This window comes from Typopeltis vanoorti, chromosome 8, assembly GCF_054136105.1.
Source record: "Typopeltis vanoorti isolate ZY-2024b chromosome 8, IOZ_Tvanoo_1.0, whole genome shotgun sequence".
In the NCBI taxonomy this organism is placed as follows: Eukaryota; Metazoa; Arthropoda; class Arachnida; order Uropygi; family Thelyphonidae; genus Typopeltis; species Typopeltis vanoorti.
Genome location: NC_143556.1, coordinates 61958463 through 61974396, shown reverse-complemented (window position 1 = coordinate 61974396; position 15934 = coordinate 61958463). Strand labels below are relative to the sequence as shown.

The 15934-nt window shown below is 37.5% G+C and overlaps 1 protein-coding gene across 7 annotated transcripts in view; it reads left to right on the top strand.

Annotated features, from left to right (window-relative positions):
• The first annotated feature begins 343 nt into the window (after window positions 1–343).
• Window positions 344–15934, top strand: part of LOC150104038 (kynurenine aminotransferase-like) — a 228184-nt gene continuing 212593 nt past the window's right edge. For 2 of the 7 annotated variants that reach the window (XM_090396694.1, XM_090396689.1), the window contains exon 1: window positions 779–1321. The gene's annotated coding sequence lies outside the window, so the exon portion shown is untranslated. Of the gene's footprint in view, window positions 532–642; window positions 726–771; window positions 1322–15934 lie in introns of those variants that run through there. The other 5 variants (XM_090396693.1, XM_090396690.1, XM_090396691.1 and 2 more) reach the window with 5 other exon arrangements.

Sequence of the window (15934 nt, the reverse complement as noted above, 5' to 3'; positions counted from 1 at the left end):
CCAAATGATTAATCATATCCCTAGTATTGTTGGACAAAATTTGATAGGAACATTCATTTGCACCTGTGGCTATCAAAAAGCGACTTGTCGGCGTATTCCACTAATTTGTTATATGAGCTCTCTATCTTTCTCTTTTTCTCAAATAATAAATTTTAAAGGAAATTAGAAAGTGAAATTCGCCTAATTTGTTGCCTTTAGTAGGGAAGGACGTAGAAAGGCAGTTAAATCAATGAAACACACACACAAAAAGACCTCTGATATCTTTCTAAGTTGCTCTTTGATTTTTTTTTTTTTTAATTTTTAAGTACTGTAACCAGTTGTATTATTTTTAATTCGAGTGCATTCTGATTGTGAAGATAAGTCAAACATGGCTTAGGCAATATTGCAATGTAGTTGTTTTCTCTTTCGACATTACGTTTTCAATTATGGTTCCTAGTCATAAAAAATAAACTTTCATTTCCCAATATTTCAATTTGTTACTGAATATTATTTTTCCCCCCGCCTGTAGTTCTGTTTCTTTCTCAAGCTAAGGTAGGTATTATTAATTTTATTATGTTTACTCTCCCCCCTATAAAATAATAATAACTGTGGTAACAATTATTATTTTATTTAATCTTTTTTTAAATCATGTGCTATCGAGATGAAGGAAGAAACGAGATTTCGTACATATGTGTGTATCACAGAGTGAATAAACTACATAACCATATGTTGTTCTGTGACTTTGAGTAAGTGCTGAAGGTTAGATGTTTGGAATGTTTTTTTTTTTTTTTTTTTAATCATTGTAAATTTGCCGTTCATTTAGAGGTTGTATTTTCCAGAAAGAAGCACGTTTGCAGTGAAAGAATTTAAAATTCATTAAAATTAGTTAACATTTAAAAACATCGACAAGTGTAAGAGTATTAGAATCAAACACAATTGCACACAGTGCAAGAAATGCCATAACAACGGCTATATATAAAGGGTTAAAATTACAACACTGTTAGGGACTATGAGATTAAAATCATTAATGAGCACTTAAACGACGATGTATTTAAATAGTAAGGATTAGAACGTTTATTATCGCAATTAGAAACGATGCACTAGGGCTTCTTAATATTCTTTGAATAAACGTTCATACTCCAGACGGGTGTCAATTTGAACAGAATCGTATATATATGCATATTACGTCCTCGTTCACACAGCGATGCGTCCGCTGCGGGCTCCCTTAAACTCCCATGTTAACGAAATGACCGTTTGAAGGGAAAGAGTCCGATTTTTGAAATGGGATAATTCAAAATTGATGAGCCCCAATTTTCTTTGGTTGATCTGTTATAACTAAAAGGTAAGAAATTGCGTGATATGCTAATTTTGAAATTTTAAGTGTATGTCATTACGTTCAAGTTTGTCTCTCATAGAAATAATTGATTTTTTTTTTTTATATAATTCAATATTCTAACATCAGGGAATGATTTGCTCCAAATATGTAATACACTTGATAAATATGTAATACACTTGATATAGTAAATAAGTCGCAGATGACCTTAGTCACGTGAGTCGGAAGGATGTGTGAAATATACAAATTTTAAAGAATTGTTTTTTTTTTCGTAGACATTTCTTTGAAATTTTATTTTATTGTTATTTGACACATTCTTGGGAGGCCAGGATTCGTTGAAATGGGAGGGGTGACAGATGTCTTAAAAAACGGAGTTCCAGTTATTGAGAAAAGTCATCTCTGGAAGTGTGTCAATGTCTAGGTTAGTTAACCCAAGAATTTTTTAATGGAGAAGATGAGAAAAATTTTACAAGATTGCCAAGTTTTTTTATGAACATAGTAGGGCAATCAAAAACAAAATAGTTTTAGGAAGCATATGAAATATCAAGTTGTGAATGGAAGTAATTTTTTTATTTTGGGCTCCATGAAAAAAAGTGTAATCTTCAAGAAATTGAAGTAGTACAACTTTCAAGTGGATCACTTTCCATATTATGCTAGCAGTGCTTAACATTAAGCAGAAGATTTAAGAAGAGAGTAGTTCTGTATAAACCAAAGAGTGATATTTCTTGATGGAGTATTTTGTTGTTACCTTTCATTTCTTACTGCAGCACCTCACTGGACTGGAAATTTGTATTCATTTGGATCATTGCAATCATTGTCTCTAATGATACCATATTATATTAGTACTCCTCTTTTTGGTGTTTCCATATTCTTTTACTTGAAAAGGTGGATGAGAAAATAAAATGTTAATGGTGATGTAAAAATAACCTGTATATCATTTTCTGATAAGTACCTTCAAAGGGTTTGTAGGATACTATGATAGTACCACACAATTTTTCATTATTATTAGCTTATTGATATATTTTTTTTTTCTTTCATATGGTAATCCTATACATGAGAGATCATTGTAGCTGTAGTATATACATGTGTGGATGGATAGAAAGTTGAGGAGAAAGAAGAATTATGTTGACATTGGATTGAATGTCTACAGATTATACTCCTTAGGAAATATATAAGAGTGAATGGTGTTCCAGAAGACAGCAGTAGAAGGAATAAATGAAGAGGGTGAAAAAAGTTGATTTATTAGTTTAGAGTTGAACCATGAAGGAGTATTGAATAACTGCTGCACATGTTTTAACAGATTTCGAATAGGGAGGGAGAAATATTCTTTAAAATTAATCTCTTATTTGTCAAGTTACTTTTTGTAATCATTGGCAGTGTTAGTATAAAGCAATGTTTGCCTTTTTAGCATGATGATGGGATTCAGAGTCCCATTTGATAATACTCGCATCTCTATGCAAGCTCAGGATTCCATCGACAGCCCCTTATCCATTTAAAAACTTACTCTCCTTTTACATTGAGTAATTTTATTTCTCAGCACAACAGAAATTTAGTTGTGAAATTCGGTTTTCAAACTGAACTTCCAAATGAAATACTGAAATTCAGTTTTCAAATGCAGACTGTTATTTATTTATTTTATTTTATTTTTAATATAGTAGCCGCCATAGCGAAATTGGAAGAATAGCGGAACATTCGCGCCCTTCGATTGGAAAAGACCTTAGTTCGATTCTCATCGTGACAAGGCTTCTATGGACTTTTTCAGTTGAAGGTGAGTTAGCTGATCTCATACGGTGATAGCAGGGTTTTTCCTCCCAGAAAACTTTGATTTTTCATCCCGCCTACAGACAAAACAGAACGACCTTCAGAACACACACACACAATTTACAGACAAAAATGCTATTATTGGTGATGGTGGGTGGTGTTGATGGTAGTAGTGTCATAGTTGGAGAATTGAGTAGTAGTGGAGAGGATGAGATGTATTTAGTGAAGTAGAGTAGTGTGCCCTCCCATGATGAGTCCTCGGACTTCCTGGAAGTGTCACATAATAATAATAATAATATAAGTCTCATAATGAGAGGCTATAAAGCATATATCAGTATTGGTGCCTTACAAAGGTAATGGTTATTTCCAAAGAACAGACATAGATGGGATGAAAGAGGATGATGAAAAACTAGTTTGGTAAATTTACAGCTGATTGTTAAGCAGAATAGTGTATTGTATGCATTGATGGTCACTACTTTGTCAGAACATTACTTATAGTAAAGGCATCAAGCAGAAATAATATCTCCGAGAAGGTGACTGGAGGTTTGTTTTATTATTATTATTGTTATTATTACATGCACTGTCGGTGCCAGGTTATTTTGCACCCTAGGCAAAGTTTACAAGTGTGCCCCTTATTTCACAAGTTGATATTTTTTAAAATGAAATTTTAAATATAAAAAATAAAAATTATTTTGACATGTTTCATTAATAATATACAAATTAATATACAATATGTATAATATATGAAAATCAAATTTTAATTTTTCTTGCCTTCAATTTTGCAAATTTTGAAAGTTTTGCACCCTAGGCTGTTGCCTAGTTTGCCTAAATGGTAATGCCGGCCCTGATTACATGACACCTCCAGGGAGTTCAAAGACCCATCGAGAAAGAGGACACCTACTCTACATCTCTGTTTCCACCAGTCAGTCCACCAACTACAACTAACTGCAACTAAACCAGCGGCATCTACTGTCCTCCACCACCACCACTAGTATTTTCACAGACAATCACAAACATCCATGCCCACGGCGGAATTCAAACCCACAGCCTTTTGGCTGGAGAGTGGATATGCTAACCATTTGGCTAACCAGGCCAGCAATATTGTTTGATAAGGATTATTTTTAGGGTAGGTTTGGTGCACCACTGCAATTGTAAGACACTATTGTTAAGTTGGACAGATGTAATATTTTTATAGCATTATCAGTTTGTGCTGAGAAATAAAGTTGTTAAGTGGAAAAGGACAGTTAGTTTTTAAAGGATGAGGAGGCTGTGTTTGTAATGTGTTTGTACTAGGAAAAGCTAGAAATAAGTCAGCCCAAAAAGAGAATAATAATAAACCTGAACTTACATGGAGATCGAAGTGTTATTAAATATTGAAGAGAAATTTAATGAAATCTTGCTTTCAAGAAGTAAGGAATATGTTTTGATAGCATGGATGTTGTTGTTATTATTTTTATGTGACACCTCCAGGGACTTCAAAGACTCATCGAGGAAGGACACCTACAATACAACTCTGTCTCCACCAGTCAATGCACCAACTACAACGGCATCTACTGCCCATCACTACTAGTATTTTCACAGACAATCACAAACATCCATGCCCATAGCGGGATTTGAACCTGCAGCCTTTTGGCTGGAGAGTGGGTACTCTAACCACTCAGCTAATCAGGCCAGTATTTGTTTTTCATGGTCTGTTTGCATTTCATTAAACAGACCATGTTTGCTGAAATGGCTGAACAGATAAATGGAATAAATGCACTAAATGATTTAATAGTATATAATAAATTTAATAATGTTAATATTATATATTTATATAAAGGAACATTTTAGTTTATTTATTTATATTTACTGTGGTTGTATGAAGAGAAAAAATACGTGACTTTTAGTTGGCAGTGGCAGAACTTGAAGAAAAACATGGATTAAATCATATTTATAAATCAATCACATTTTTAAAAATCACAACTGCTGGAAACTGTATGAAGGTGTAAGGAGAAGGTTCTTTGCGTGGAGAGTGGTTGGTGAGTGGAATGCATTGCCTGGGTGTATTGTGAATGTAGACACATTGAATCAGTTTAAGGTATGGTTGGATGACCATTGTTGAAATAGTGTGTACCTCCCCCACAATGAGTCTCTGACTCCATGGAGGTCAAATAATAATAATAATAATGAGTCATGTCGTGAATTATCTGCAAGGTTATAAAAACCAAAACTCCACGATGCACTGAAAAAGTTAGAACAATCCTGGAAAAGAAAATGAAAGTTCCTAACAAAAAAGTCAGCATGTATTCTGAAATACGGAAAAAAAAATGTTAAGACATAATAATGTGCAAGAGTAACTAAATAAAAGATTTTGGTAAAAGTTAGAACACAAATATTAGAAAGGTGGCAGAATGTTATGAAGGCTATTGAAAAAGCTTAGTCACAGATGATAAAGGCAGGGGTGTAGTCCTAAAAGAAATAGTGCCAGAGCTCTACCTTGGAAACAAAAATCCAGAGCACGAAGTGCACCATTATTATTATTATTGCAACGGCCATATGGCAGAGAGATTGGCTTGTTTTCTGAAAAAAATGACAAGAACGGCAAGCTGCTATTTTTTGACCGAATGCCAGAAATGCATTAGAAGTCTCATTATTATAATTCTTATGATTTATTATAATGAATTTAAAAATTTTGATAGTTTTAAAAAAGTACCAGGGCGTCGCCTTGCCCCGACTACACCCCTGAATAAAGGTGACTAGAAAATAAGATATTTTGGATGTGCAGTAATTTTTTATTATTATTATACAGTATTTCCATTGAGTCCAGAGACTCATCATGAGAGACTTACACTAACGTTTGTACAAACAAAACATATAGGGAACTGACAGTGCCTTTAACCTGTCTTTTCAATGAAAGTCTGGATGCGGGAAAGGTGCCCAGGGAATGGAAGGAAGGTAAGATAGTGCCATTGCATAAGGGTGGTAACAGACTGGAAGTGTCTAATTATAGGCCAATTTGTGTGTCATCAGTAGTTAGTAAGATCTTGGAGAAGGAGAAAGTAGTGAGGGACCATATACAGCATTGGGCAGATGAGGGTAATGTTATCTGTGAGAGTCAGCATGGATTTGTGAAAGGGTGCTCTTTTTAGCAATATGCTAGCCTTTTATGATAAAGTTACAAGAGCATTAGATGAGGGAAAGGCATATACTGCCATTTTCCTAGACTTAGCAAAGGCATTTGACAGAGTGCCACATGATAAGCTGATATTCAAGTTGCAGCACATGGGTCTGGATGCCAGATTGATCAACTGGATTCAGGATTGGCTGTCCGATAGGTATCAGAGAATTGTGTATGGTGGAGCAATATCAAAGAGGCAGAAGGTTACAAGTGCAGGTTCCACAGGGCTCAGTACTAGGACCTATATTGTTTAATCTTTATATCAATGATATTGCCAGTGGATTGCAAGGGGATATTCAGTTGTTTGCGGATGATGCGAAGCTGGGAAGGATTGTTAGTAATAGTGCAGATGTGGTAGCCCTGCAAGAGGATTTGAATAAGCTAGATAAATGGGCAAATGAATGGGGCGTCAGTTTAACGCAGCAAAATGAAAGGTCTTGAGGTTTGGGAAACATCGATGGGATGCTGCATACTCTATGGGAGGAGTTATACTGGAGGAAGTAGGGGAGACGAGATCTGGGGTTGATTATTGATAGAAACCTGAAATTCAGGGGACATATTGCAAAGTTGGTGAAGGTAACACACAGGATTTCTGCAATTATGAGAAGGACACTGACCTGTAGAGATAAAAGGGTTATCATTCTGTTGTATAAGACTCTGATCAGACCACACTTAGACTATTGTTCTCAGATTTGGTCCCCAGGATTTGAAGGGGATAAATTAACTGTGGAAAGGGTACAAAGACGGATGACAAAGATAGTTTCAGGACTGTACAATTTTGGTTATGAGGATCGGCTGAAGGAATGTGGACTGCAGAGTTTGGTGGATAGAAGAAGGAGAGGTGATATGATTGAGACTTTTAAACTGTTGAGAGGTGGTTACATGGTTGACACTGGAGAGTTCTTTCGCTTGGTTGAACAGCGGGAAGGAGTAATGACAGGCTATCCCTGAAAGGAAACTGAGCAAGAGGATGAGGAGTGGTTTCTTTGTATGGAGGGTGGTTGAACTATGGAATGCAATGCCTGATGGAGTGGTGAGAGCGAGAACGGTCAATGAGTTTAAGGAGTGGTATGATAGACTTTGTGTTTCTTAGGGAGGACCACCCCTCGATGAGTCTTGACAGACTTTATGTTCTTAGGAAGGACCTCCCACAATGAGTCTTTTGACTCCATGGAGGCCTGAATAATAATAATAATAATATACCTCTCCTTAAATTCATTCACTATCAGGGCACTCACAATCAATTTTGGCAATTCATTCCAGTCATTCACCACTCCATGCAAACGATCTAGTCTCTTCACCCTTACTAACCACACTCCTTCCACAGATAACCTCTTATTCTCTGATTATTTGACATATTTTGAAAAATTTCATTTCATTCAATTTTAGACCCCTTTAATAACTTATAAGAGTATCATATCGCTTATTTTCTGCCAATCAACCGATCGTAACCCACACTTTCAGCTTATCCTCATAGGGAGCATTACACAGACCTGTCACTAGCTTGGTCACTTGTCTCTGAATCCTGTCTACTACCTTCTGATCCCCAAGAAACACAGATGACCAAATATGTGCACAGTAGTAAAGATACACCAAATCATAACCCTATAATGAGGGATAATAACCTCCCTATCGTTACTTGTTTAAATTATTGATGCTATTTCAGATGAGCATTTGCCATGGAAATATTTATAAAATACACATATTGGAGAAACCAAACATCTGTGTGGAAGTGGGAAGAGTGAGTTGGTAAGAGATGGGTCATTAATCAATCTAATTGCTCTCTTCTGTATTCAGTCAAGCATTTTGAGGAAGTTCTTAGGGACCCCACACCAAATGTGAGAACAGTATTCAATAGCTAAGCAGATTTGTGATTTGTATAAGGTTAACAGCTGTTCAGAGGTGAAGTAACGTCTTGAGCAAATGAGAAATCCTGATTTTTTAGAAGCCGAGGATGCAGTGGTTGTGATATATCCTCTGTTTATGCCAGCAGAGGCTTGATGTCAGGGTAATTCCAAGAAGAGAAATCTCATCTTGTCTGGAAATTTGGGTGTTGTCAAAAATGATAGAAGAAAATGGCTTTTTTTTTTTTTTGTGAGAAATAAGATAGAACTGGATTTTACTAGCATTGAAATTGATGAGGTTATCTGAATCCCACTGGAGGATGGCATGGAGATCAGAATTGAGGATAGTTGTGTTGATGTTCTGTAGTTTCAGGTGATTTGTGTAGAATAAGGCTTATCAAATGAAAGGGAGGAGTGCAATGTGCTGTCATCTGCAAAACTGTATATTGGGTTGAGATCAACTGAAGTAGGTCATTGATATATACGAGGAAGAGGGTTGGTGAGAGAACAGAATCTTGTGTAACCCCAGCATTAGTTAAATGGTGAGAGGATAACAAACCATCTACCATCACACATAGTGTATTTGTCCAGACAGATAGCTAACAGTCCAACTACAGAAGTCCTGAAATGTACCAAATGATGTAGGTTTGCTTAGTAAGCCTTGTGCCAGACTGGTCAAAAGCTTTGAAGATATCAAGTGCAATCACTTGAGATTCACCAAACTTCTTCATGGCATTTGTCCAGAGATTGGTGACATGAGCAGATCTCCTGTTGATCGGCAGTGATGGAATCCACACTAGTAGTCGTTTATTAGCTGGGTGCCTTCAAGGTAGTGTAGGAGCTGGGAATTGATGATTTTCTCCATTACTTTAGACAGGACTGAGTTGAGTGAGAGTGTGGCAATTAAATAGCAGTGATTTGTCATCCTTCTTGAGAATAGGTTGAATATAGGCCAATTTTCAGGCTGTGGAAAAGATATATACTCTCACTTCACTGGTATTTATGGATAGGATAGGAGTCAGTTTAGGTGCACAAACCTTCAGGACAATTAGAGGAATGCCATCAGGACCAGGAGACTTTTTTGTGTCTAATTTGGACAATATTTTTCTGAAGTGTGAAGCCAGGAGATTGTTTTTTCTGTGGGTGATGATTCAATAGAGCCATCTGGGTATGATAGGGGTGGGAATAGTGTTGGACAGAAGTTACAGCCAATTGCTTTGGCAAGAGACAAAATGACTCAGCTGCCATTTGGACAGACTGCTAGTTTCCTGCTTTTTCTTTTGAACTCTGTTTTGGAAGCATTGATAGTTTTCTTACCTCTATTTCGGGCTTGAGAATAAGCTCTAGTGGAGGATGGAGTTCTTCATGTGAGCCAGTTATAGTATGCTTGATTTTTCATTTGTACAGTCTTGGCACATATTTTGGAGAACCAGGGTTTGGTTAGGAAACAGCAGTTCAGAGTGGTGTGGGGAATGTGTGTTAGGATTACTTTGGTGATATGTTTGTTGCATATGTCTGAGTTCTAAGGCCGGAAGCACCATGGAAATGAGGCATAGAAGTCACTGAGGCTGTCCCACTTGGCAGTGTTATAATGCCAAACTACTCTCGTATGGGAGCCCACTACATTCACTGTGTATTTGGAAGGGTCATTGGTGAGGAAGAGATTTAGGTTTTTTTGGGGAATGGTTCTGATTATTCTGGTTGGCATGTGAACAATTTGTGTAAGGTCATTAGTGATGGCATATGTTTTAGCATCTCTGTCTACAAGATCTGTACAACTGGAGGAGGAACACCAGTTAGTGTTGTGGACATTAAAATCTCCTAGGAGGATGATTTTGCTGTTGGAAAAGTGGGACTGGAAATGATCAATTTTTAAGAAGAAGAAATTAAAGAACTCAGAGTGGTTGGTGGCATTAGGGGAGCAATAAAAACAGCAAATGAATTTGACTGAGTAGAGAAGGGATATTTTCAACCAAAGAAGATCAAAAGTTTATTTTCCACTTGGTTAGAGTATAATAAATTTAGTTTAATCCTTTATCCAAGTGTGAGCAAACAAAGTTTGCGCCTGAAAGTATCTTCAGGACTGGGCTAAGGTGGTGCAACACCAGGGCAACTCGTTGCAAAGGTGGAGCAAGATACCAACACTCCTATCTTAGTATCTCCTATAATGCAAAACACATCTCCTTGTGGATATGTCTAATGTTATGCATTAAGGGAATGGCCACTACCCAGACCGGTTTCGACCTTTATTGAGGTCTCTTCAGTGGGAGCCAGGCCCAAGTCGAGATATCAGGCAGAAGCATTAGCAGGTCATCTCCACCTATAGGAATTGCCAATTGGTGTGCCACCCTTTTTTAATAAATTACTCTGGATTTGCAACGAGTTGCCCTGGTGTTGCACCACCTTAACCCAGTCCTGAAGATACTTTCAGGCGCAAACTTTGTTTGCTCACACTTGGATAAAGGATTAAACTAAATTTATTATACTCTAACCAAGTGGAAAATAAACTTTCAACATCTTTCTCTAAATCCAGAGTAATTTATTAAAAAAGGGTGGCACACCAATTGGCAATTCCTATAGGTGGAGATGACCTGCTAATGCTTCTGCCTGATATCTCGACTTGGGCCTGGCTCCCACTGAAGAGACCTCAATAAAGGTCGAAACCGGTCTGGGTAGTGGCCCTTCCCTTAATGCATAACATTAGACATATCCGCAAGGAGATGTGTTTTGCATTATAGGAGATACTAAGATAGGAGTGTTGGTAGCTTGCTCCACCTTTGCAACGAGTTGCCCTGGTGTTGCACCACCTTAGCCCAGTCCTGAAGATACTTTCAGACGCAAACTTTGTTTGCTCACACTTGGATAAAGGATTAAACTAAATTTATTATAAAGAAGATCAAAGTTGGGTGATTCTAGGTTGGGTACTCCTGGCATGGTATGTCAGCAGATGTATGCATAGCTGCCACCCTTGAGTTGAAAGGAGTTAAATGGTGTGTAGTTTGGAAGGTTGAGATGAATGGTGCTCGGGAGAGGTGAGATTTGAGTTTCTGCCGAAAAGAGTAAGTAGGGTTTGGTAGACTGAAGATGATAGTGGATGCTATTAAGGATGGAGTTGAGATCATGGATGTTAGGGAAGCAGATATGCAAGGTTCTGTGGGGCATATATTTCACTGCAAGCCTTGTACATTTCCTATGCAGTGCCCACATACTGGTCTCCATGGTGGCTATCAGTGGTATCACTTAATTTTTGCACTAATTTAACTTGTTTATGGTCTATGAGCCAATTGTTTTCTCTGTTTTGGCATTTTTCTTCAAGTTTCGACGTTGACATCTTTGTTCTCGTGGCAAATGTTAGGTCAGGTCGAGCACGTATGTGCGATTAGGATCAAGTGTCCTTGAACTTGTTAATTACTGTTATTGATTTATATGTGACACACCAAAAGCACTTTTATTATTGTTATTATTATTATTCAGGCCTCCATGGAGTCAAAAGACTCATCGTGGGAGGTCCCTTCTAAGAAACACAAGTCTATCAAGACTCATCAAGTGAGGTCACTCCTAGGAAACACAAAGTCTATCATACCACTCCTTAAACTCATTGACTGTTCTCGCTCTCACCACTCTATCAGAATGCATTACACGTTTCAACCACCCTCCATGCAAAGAAACCACTCCTCACCCTCTTGCTCACAGTTTCCTTTTGTAACTTTCAGGGATGGCCCCTTGTCATGACTCCTTCCAGCTGTTCAACCAAGCGAAAGAATTCCCCAGTGTCAACCCTGTAACCACCTATCAACAGTTTACAAGTCTCAATCATATCACCCCTCTTTCTTCTATCCACCAAACTCTGCAATCCACACTACCTCAGCCGATCCTCATAACTAACATTGTACAGCCCCGACACCATCTTTGTTATCTGCCTTTGTACCCTTTCCACAGTTAATTTATCCCCTTCAAATCCTGGGGACCAGATCTCAGCACAATTGTCTAAGTGTGGTCTGATCAGAGTCTTATACAATGGAATGATAACCATTTTATTTCTGCAGGTCAATGTCCTTCTCATTATTGCAGCAATCCTCTGTGTTACCTTCACCACCTTTGCAATATGTCCCCTAAATTTCAGGTTTCTATCAATAATCAACCCCAGATCTCGTCTCCCCTACTTCCTCCAGTATAACTCCTCCCATAGAGTATGCAGCATCCCATCGATGTTTCCCAAACCTCAAGACCTTTCATTTTGCTGCGTTAAACTGACGCCCCATTCATTTGCCCATTTATCTAGCTTATTCAAATCCTCTTGCAGGGCTACCACATCTGTACTGTTACTAATAACCCTTCCCAGCTTCACATCATCCGCAAACAACCGAATATCCCCTTGCAATCCACGGACAATGTCATTGATATAAAGGTTAAACAATATAGGTCCTAGTACTGAGCCCTGTGGAACCCGCACTTGTAACCTTCTGCCTCTTTGATATTGCTCCACCATACACAACTCTCTGATACCTATCGGACAGCCAATCCTGAATCCAGTTGACCAATCTGGCATCCAGACCCATGTGCTGCAACTTGAATATCAGCTTATCATGTGGCACTCTGTCAAATGCCTTTGCTAAGTCTAGGAAAATGGCAGTATATGCCTTTCCCTCATCTAATGCTCTTGTAACTTTATCATAAAAGGCTAGCATATTGCTAAAACAAGAGCACCCCTTCACAAATCCTTGCTGACTCTCACAGATAACATTACCCTCATCTGCCCAATGCTGTATATGGTCCCTCACTACTTTCTCCTTCTCCAAGATCTTACTAACTACTGATGACACACAAACTGGCCTATAATTAGACACTTCCAGTTTGCTACCCCCTTATGCAAGCACTATCTTACCTTCCTTCCATTCCATGGGCATCTTTCCCGCAGCCAGACTTTCATTGAAAAGCTAGGTCAAGGGCACTGTCAGTTCCTTAGCACATTCTCTCAAAACTCGTGAAATACCATCCAGTCCCACAGCTTTACTAACATCCAGAATACTCAGTATGTTGAACACATTCTCCTCCTGCACTTCTAAACCTTGAACCTCCTCTATCCCTCTAGTATTCAAATTGACTCCTCCAGGATGAAACACTCCAATAAAGTGTTCATTGAACAATTCCACTATGTCCTCTGCATCAGTCACTCTATTCTCATTTTTATCCCACAGTGTCATTCCACAGTCGTTTCTCCTCCTACTGACCACATAGCTAAAAAATTCCCTAGGATTTTCCTTGAATCTAAAGGCTAATCTTTCCTCATATTCCAGTTTCGTCTTCCTTAACATACTAGTCACTCTTCTTGCCTGTGTCTTATATTCTTCATGCATCTTATGAGGCATGGAAAGTTCATTACATCCTTCCTTTTATTTATGGGTGCAAAACAATAGAACCTGACGATATTTGTAGAATCGAAGTTGCATTTTTCTGCTAATTTGCTGATGTCTACTTTAGTATTTATGATAGATTAATTGGTCTGTAGTTAGCTATGTCTGTCTTGGAGCCATCTTTATGTAAAGGGACTATCTTACTCTCTTTCCACTCCCAATGGAACCTTGCTAGAGCCAAGATTTAGAATGAACAACTTCATCACATGCAATGCCAATTCTCTTGAACGTTTATGTAGTATACAGGTTGACATGCCATTCAATCCCACTGCTGTATTCATGTTAATATTTTTCAATATACTGAACACCTCCTGTTCATCTACCTCACTTTTGATGTGCATTTGTGTCACATGAGTAACTGCAATATCTCTAAATGGATGATACATCTTTGCAAAATGATCACTCAGCAACTCAACTATTTATTTTGCCTCTGTCACCTTCCTACTGTTAGCATTGATTAAAAGACATCCTACTATAGTCATTTTTCATCTTATTCACTACATAACAAAAGCAACTCTTTTGGATTTACTTTGGCCTGCTTAGCTGATTTTATCTCATAATCTGTTTTGGCCTTTTTTTACCATACTAGTCACCTCTCTTGCTTGCACTTTGTACTGCTCATGAGTATGCTGATCACCTTTTCTTTATATTCCCTCCACAGTTTTTTTTTTTTTTTTTCAGTTCTTGCTTTATGTCTCTACTCATCCATTTAATCCCCACTCAGGTTTATCCTCAAGAGTCATTTTTCCTCTTATTCACTACATAACAAAAGCAACTGTTTTGGATTTACTTTAGCCTGCTTAGCTGATTTTCTCTCATAATCTGTTTTGGCCTTTTTTTACCATACTAGTCACCTCTCTTGCTTGCACTTTGTACTGCTCGTGAGTATGCTGATCACCTTTTCTTTATATTCCCTCCACAGTTTTTTGTCAATTCTTGCTTTATATCTCTACTCATCCATTTAATCCCCACTCAGGTTTATCCTCCTGACCTTAGGTTTGCAGTATGATACTACTCCTCCTCTCAAACAATCTCTGACCACTTCCCATATGCTGAGATTCATTTGTTGTAGCTTTTCAAGACATGGCACTATTTTAAGATGTCTCCTATGTTTGTCATAATTACCGGCTTTATAGTTTAACATAAACTCTTTATGTTGGAGGCTTAATGGATTGTATACAGCACTCAGAAAGGATTAAAACATGGTCACAATTGACTTGGCCAAGTCAATTGTCATTGCTATCCCAAAACCAGGAAAGGATCCTACACAAGCAAAGAATTATTGACTTATTGCTGTGACCAGCTGCCTTTGTAAGATATTAAAGAAAATAGTTAATGCCCAACTTCTCAGGTATTTAGAAAGCAACAATCTTCTCTCCAATACACAATGTGGTTTTTGTAGATTTCATTCGACTTTGGACCATTTGATCCTTTTAGAAACTTATATAAGAGAATCATTCCTGAAACAAGAACAACTTGTTTCAATATTCTTTGACATGGAAAAGCATATTAAAAAGACTCCTACAACATAGTTCTCAGAGGACACCTTCCTCTATTGATTAATATTTTTCTGTCTAGCCAAATTTTCCAAGTCAGAGTGGGAAATATGCTATCTCGGCCTTATGATCAAGAATAGGGTGTTCCCGAGGGGGTCTGTCTTCAGCAGCTCATGCATAGGCACTGTGGAACTGCAGCACCCCAATTTTTCTCGATATATAAATATCTTTATTAATTTATTTATATTTGGTTGTAATATTTAATTATATCATCAACAATTCTATACAATTATCTTATTTTGTATAAAAAATAATAAAAATCCATCTTGTAGCACTTAGGTGGGCAAAGGACGCTTGCAGCACTGTGTTTACCACAGTGTCATATTGCTAGTATTTGCTATGTGCACAAGCATATGCACGTCATAGTGAGATGCAAGCTATTAGCGTAATGCGGCACTGTCCGTTGTGCAGTTCCATTGATGTTTATATGCAGTTTGCACTAGTAGTAGAGTGTTCATAGTGCTTATCGTATTTACTCCGTCTCTTTAAATATTTGGACATTACAATTAAAGACATAACGTTTGTTATAGTTTTTATTTTAGAACATTATTGGGGTTATGATAATGGATTTTATTTTTAAGTAATTTCGAATTATACCAAACTGTATAATTTTATCGATAATAAACAATATTTTTTCATGTTTAATTTTTTTAAAAATTTTTACCATAATTTTGATATTTTATCCAAACGCGTATACACTGTATACTTGCAGCGTGTGTGTATATTTCGAAAGTTGCAGCACCCCCACGATTTCAAGTCATGAGCCGCCACTGGTCTTAACTGTGACACTTTTTTGCAATCAGCGTAACTCCATCACTTAACAGCTTCCTCCTAATGTAGGCAATGCTCTATGCATTGATGATTTCACAATTTACTGTCACTCTTTTAAC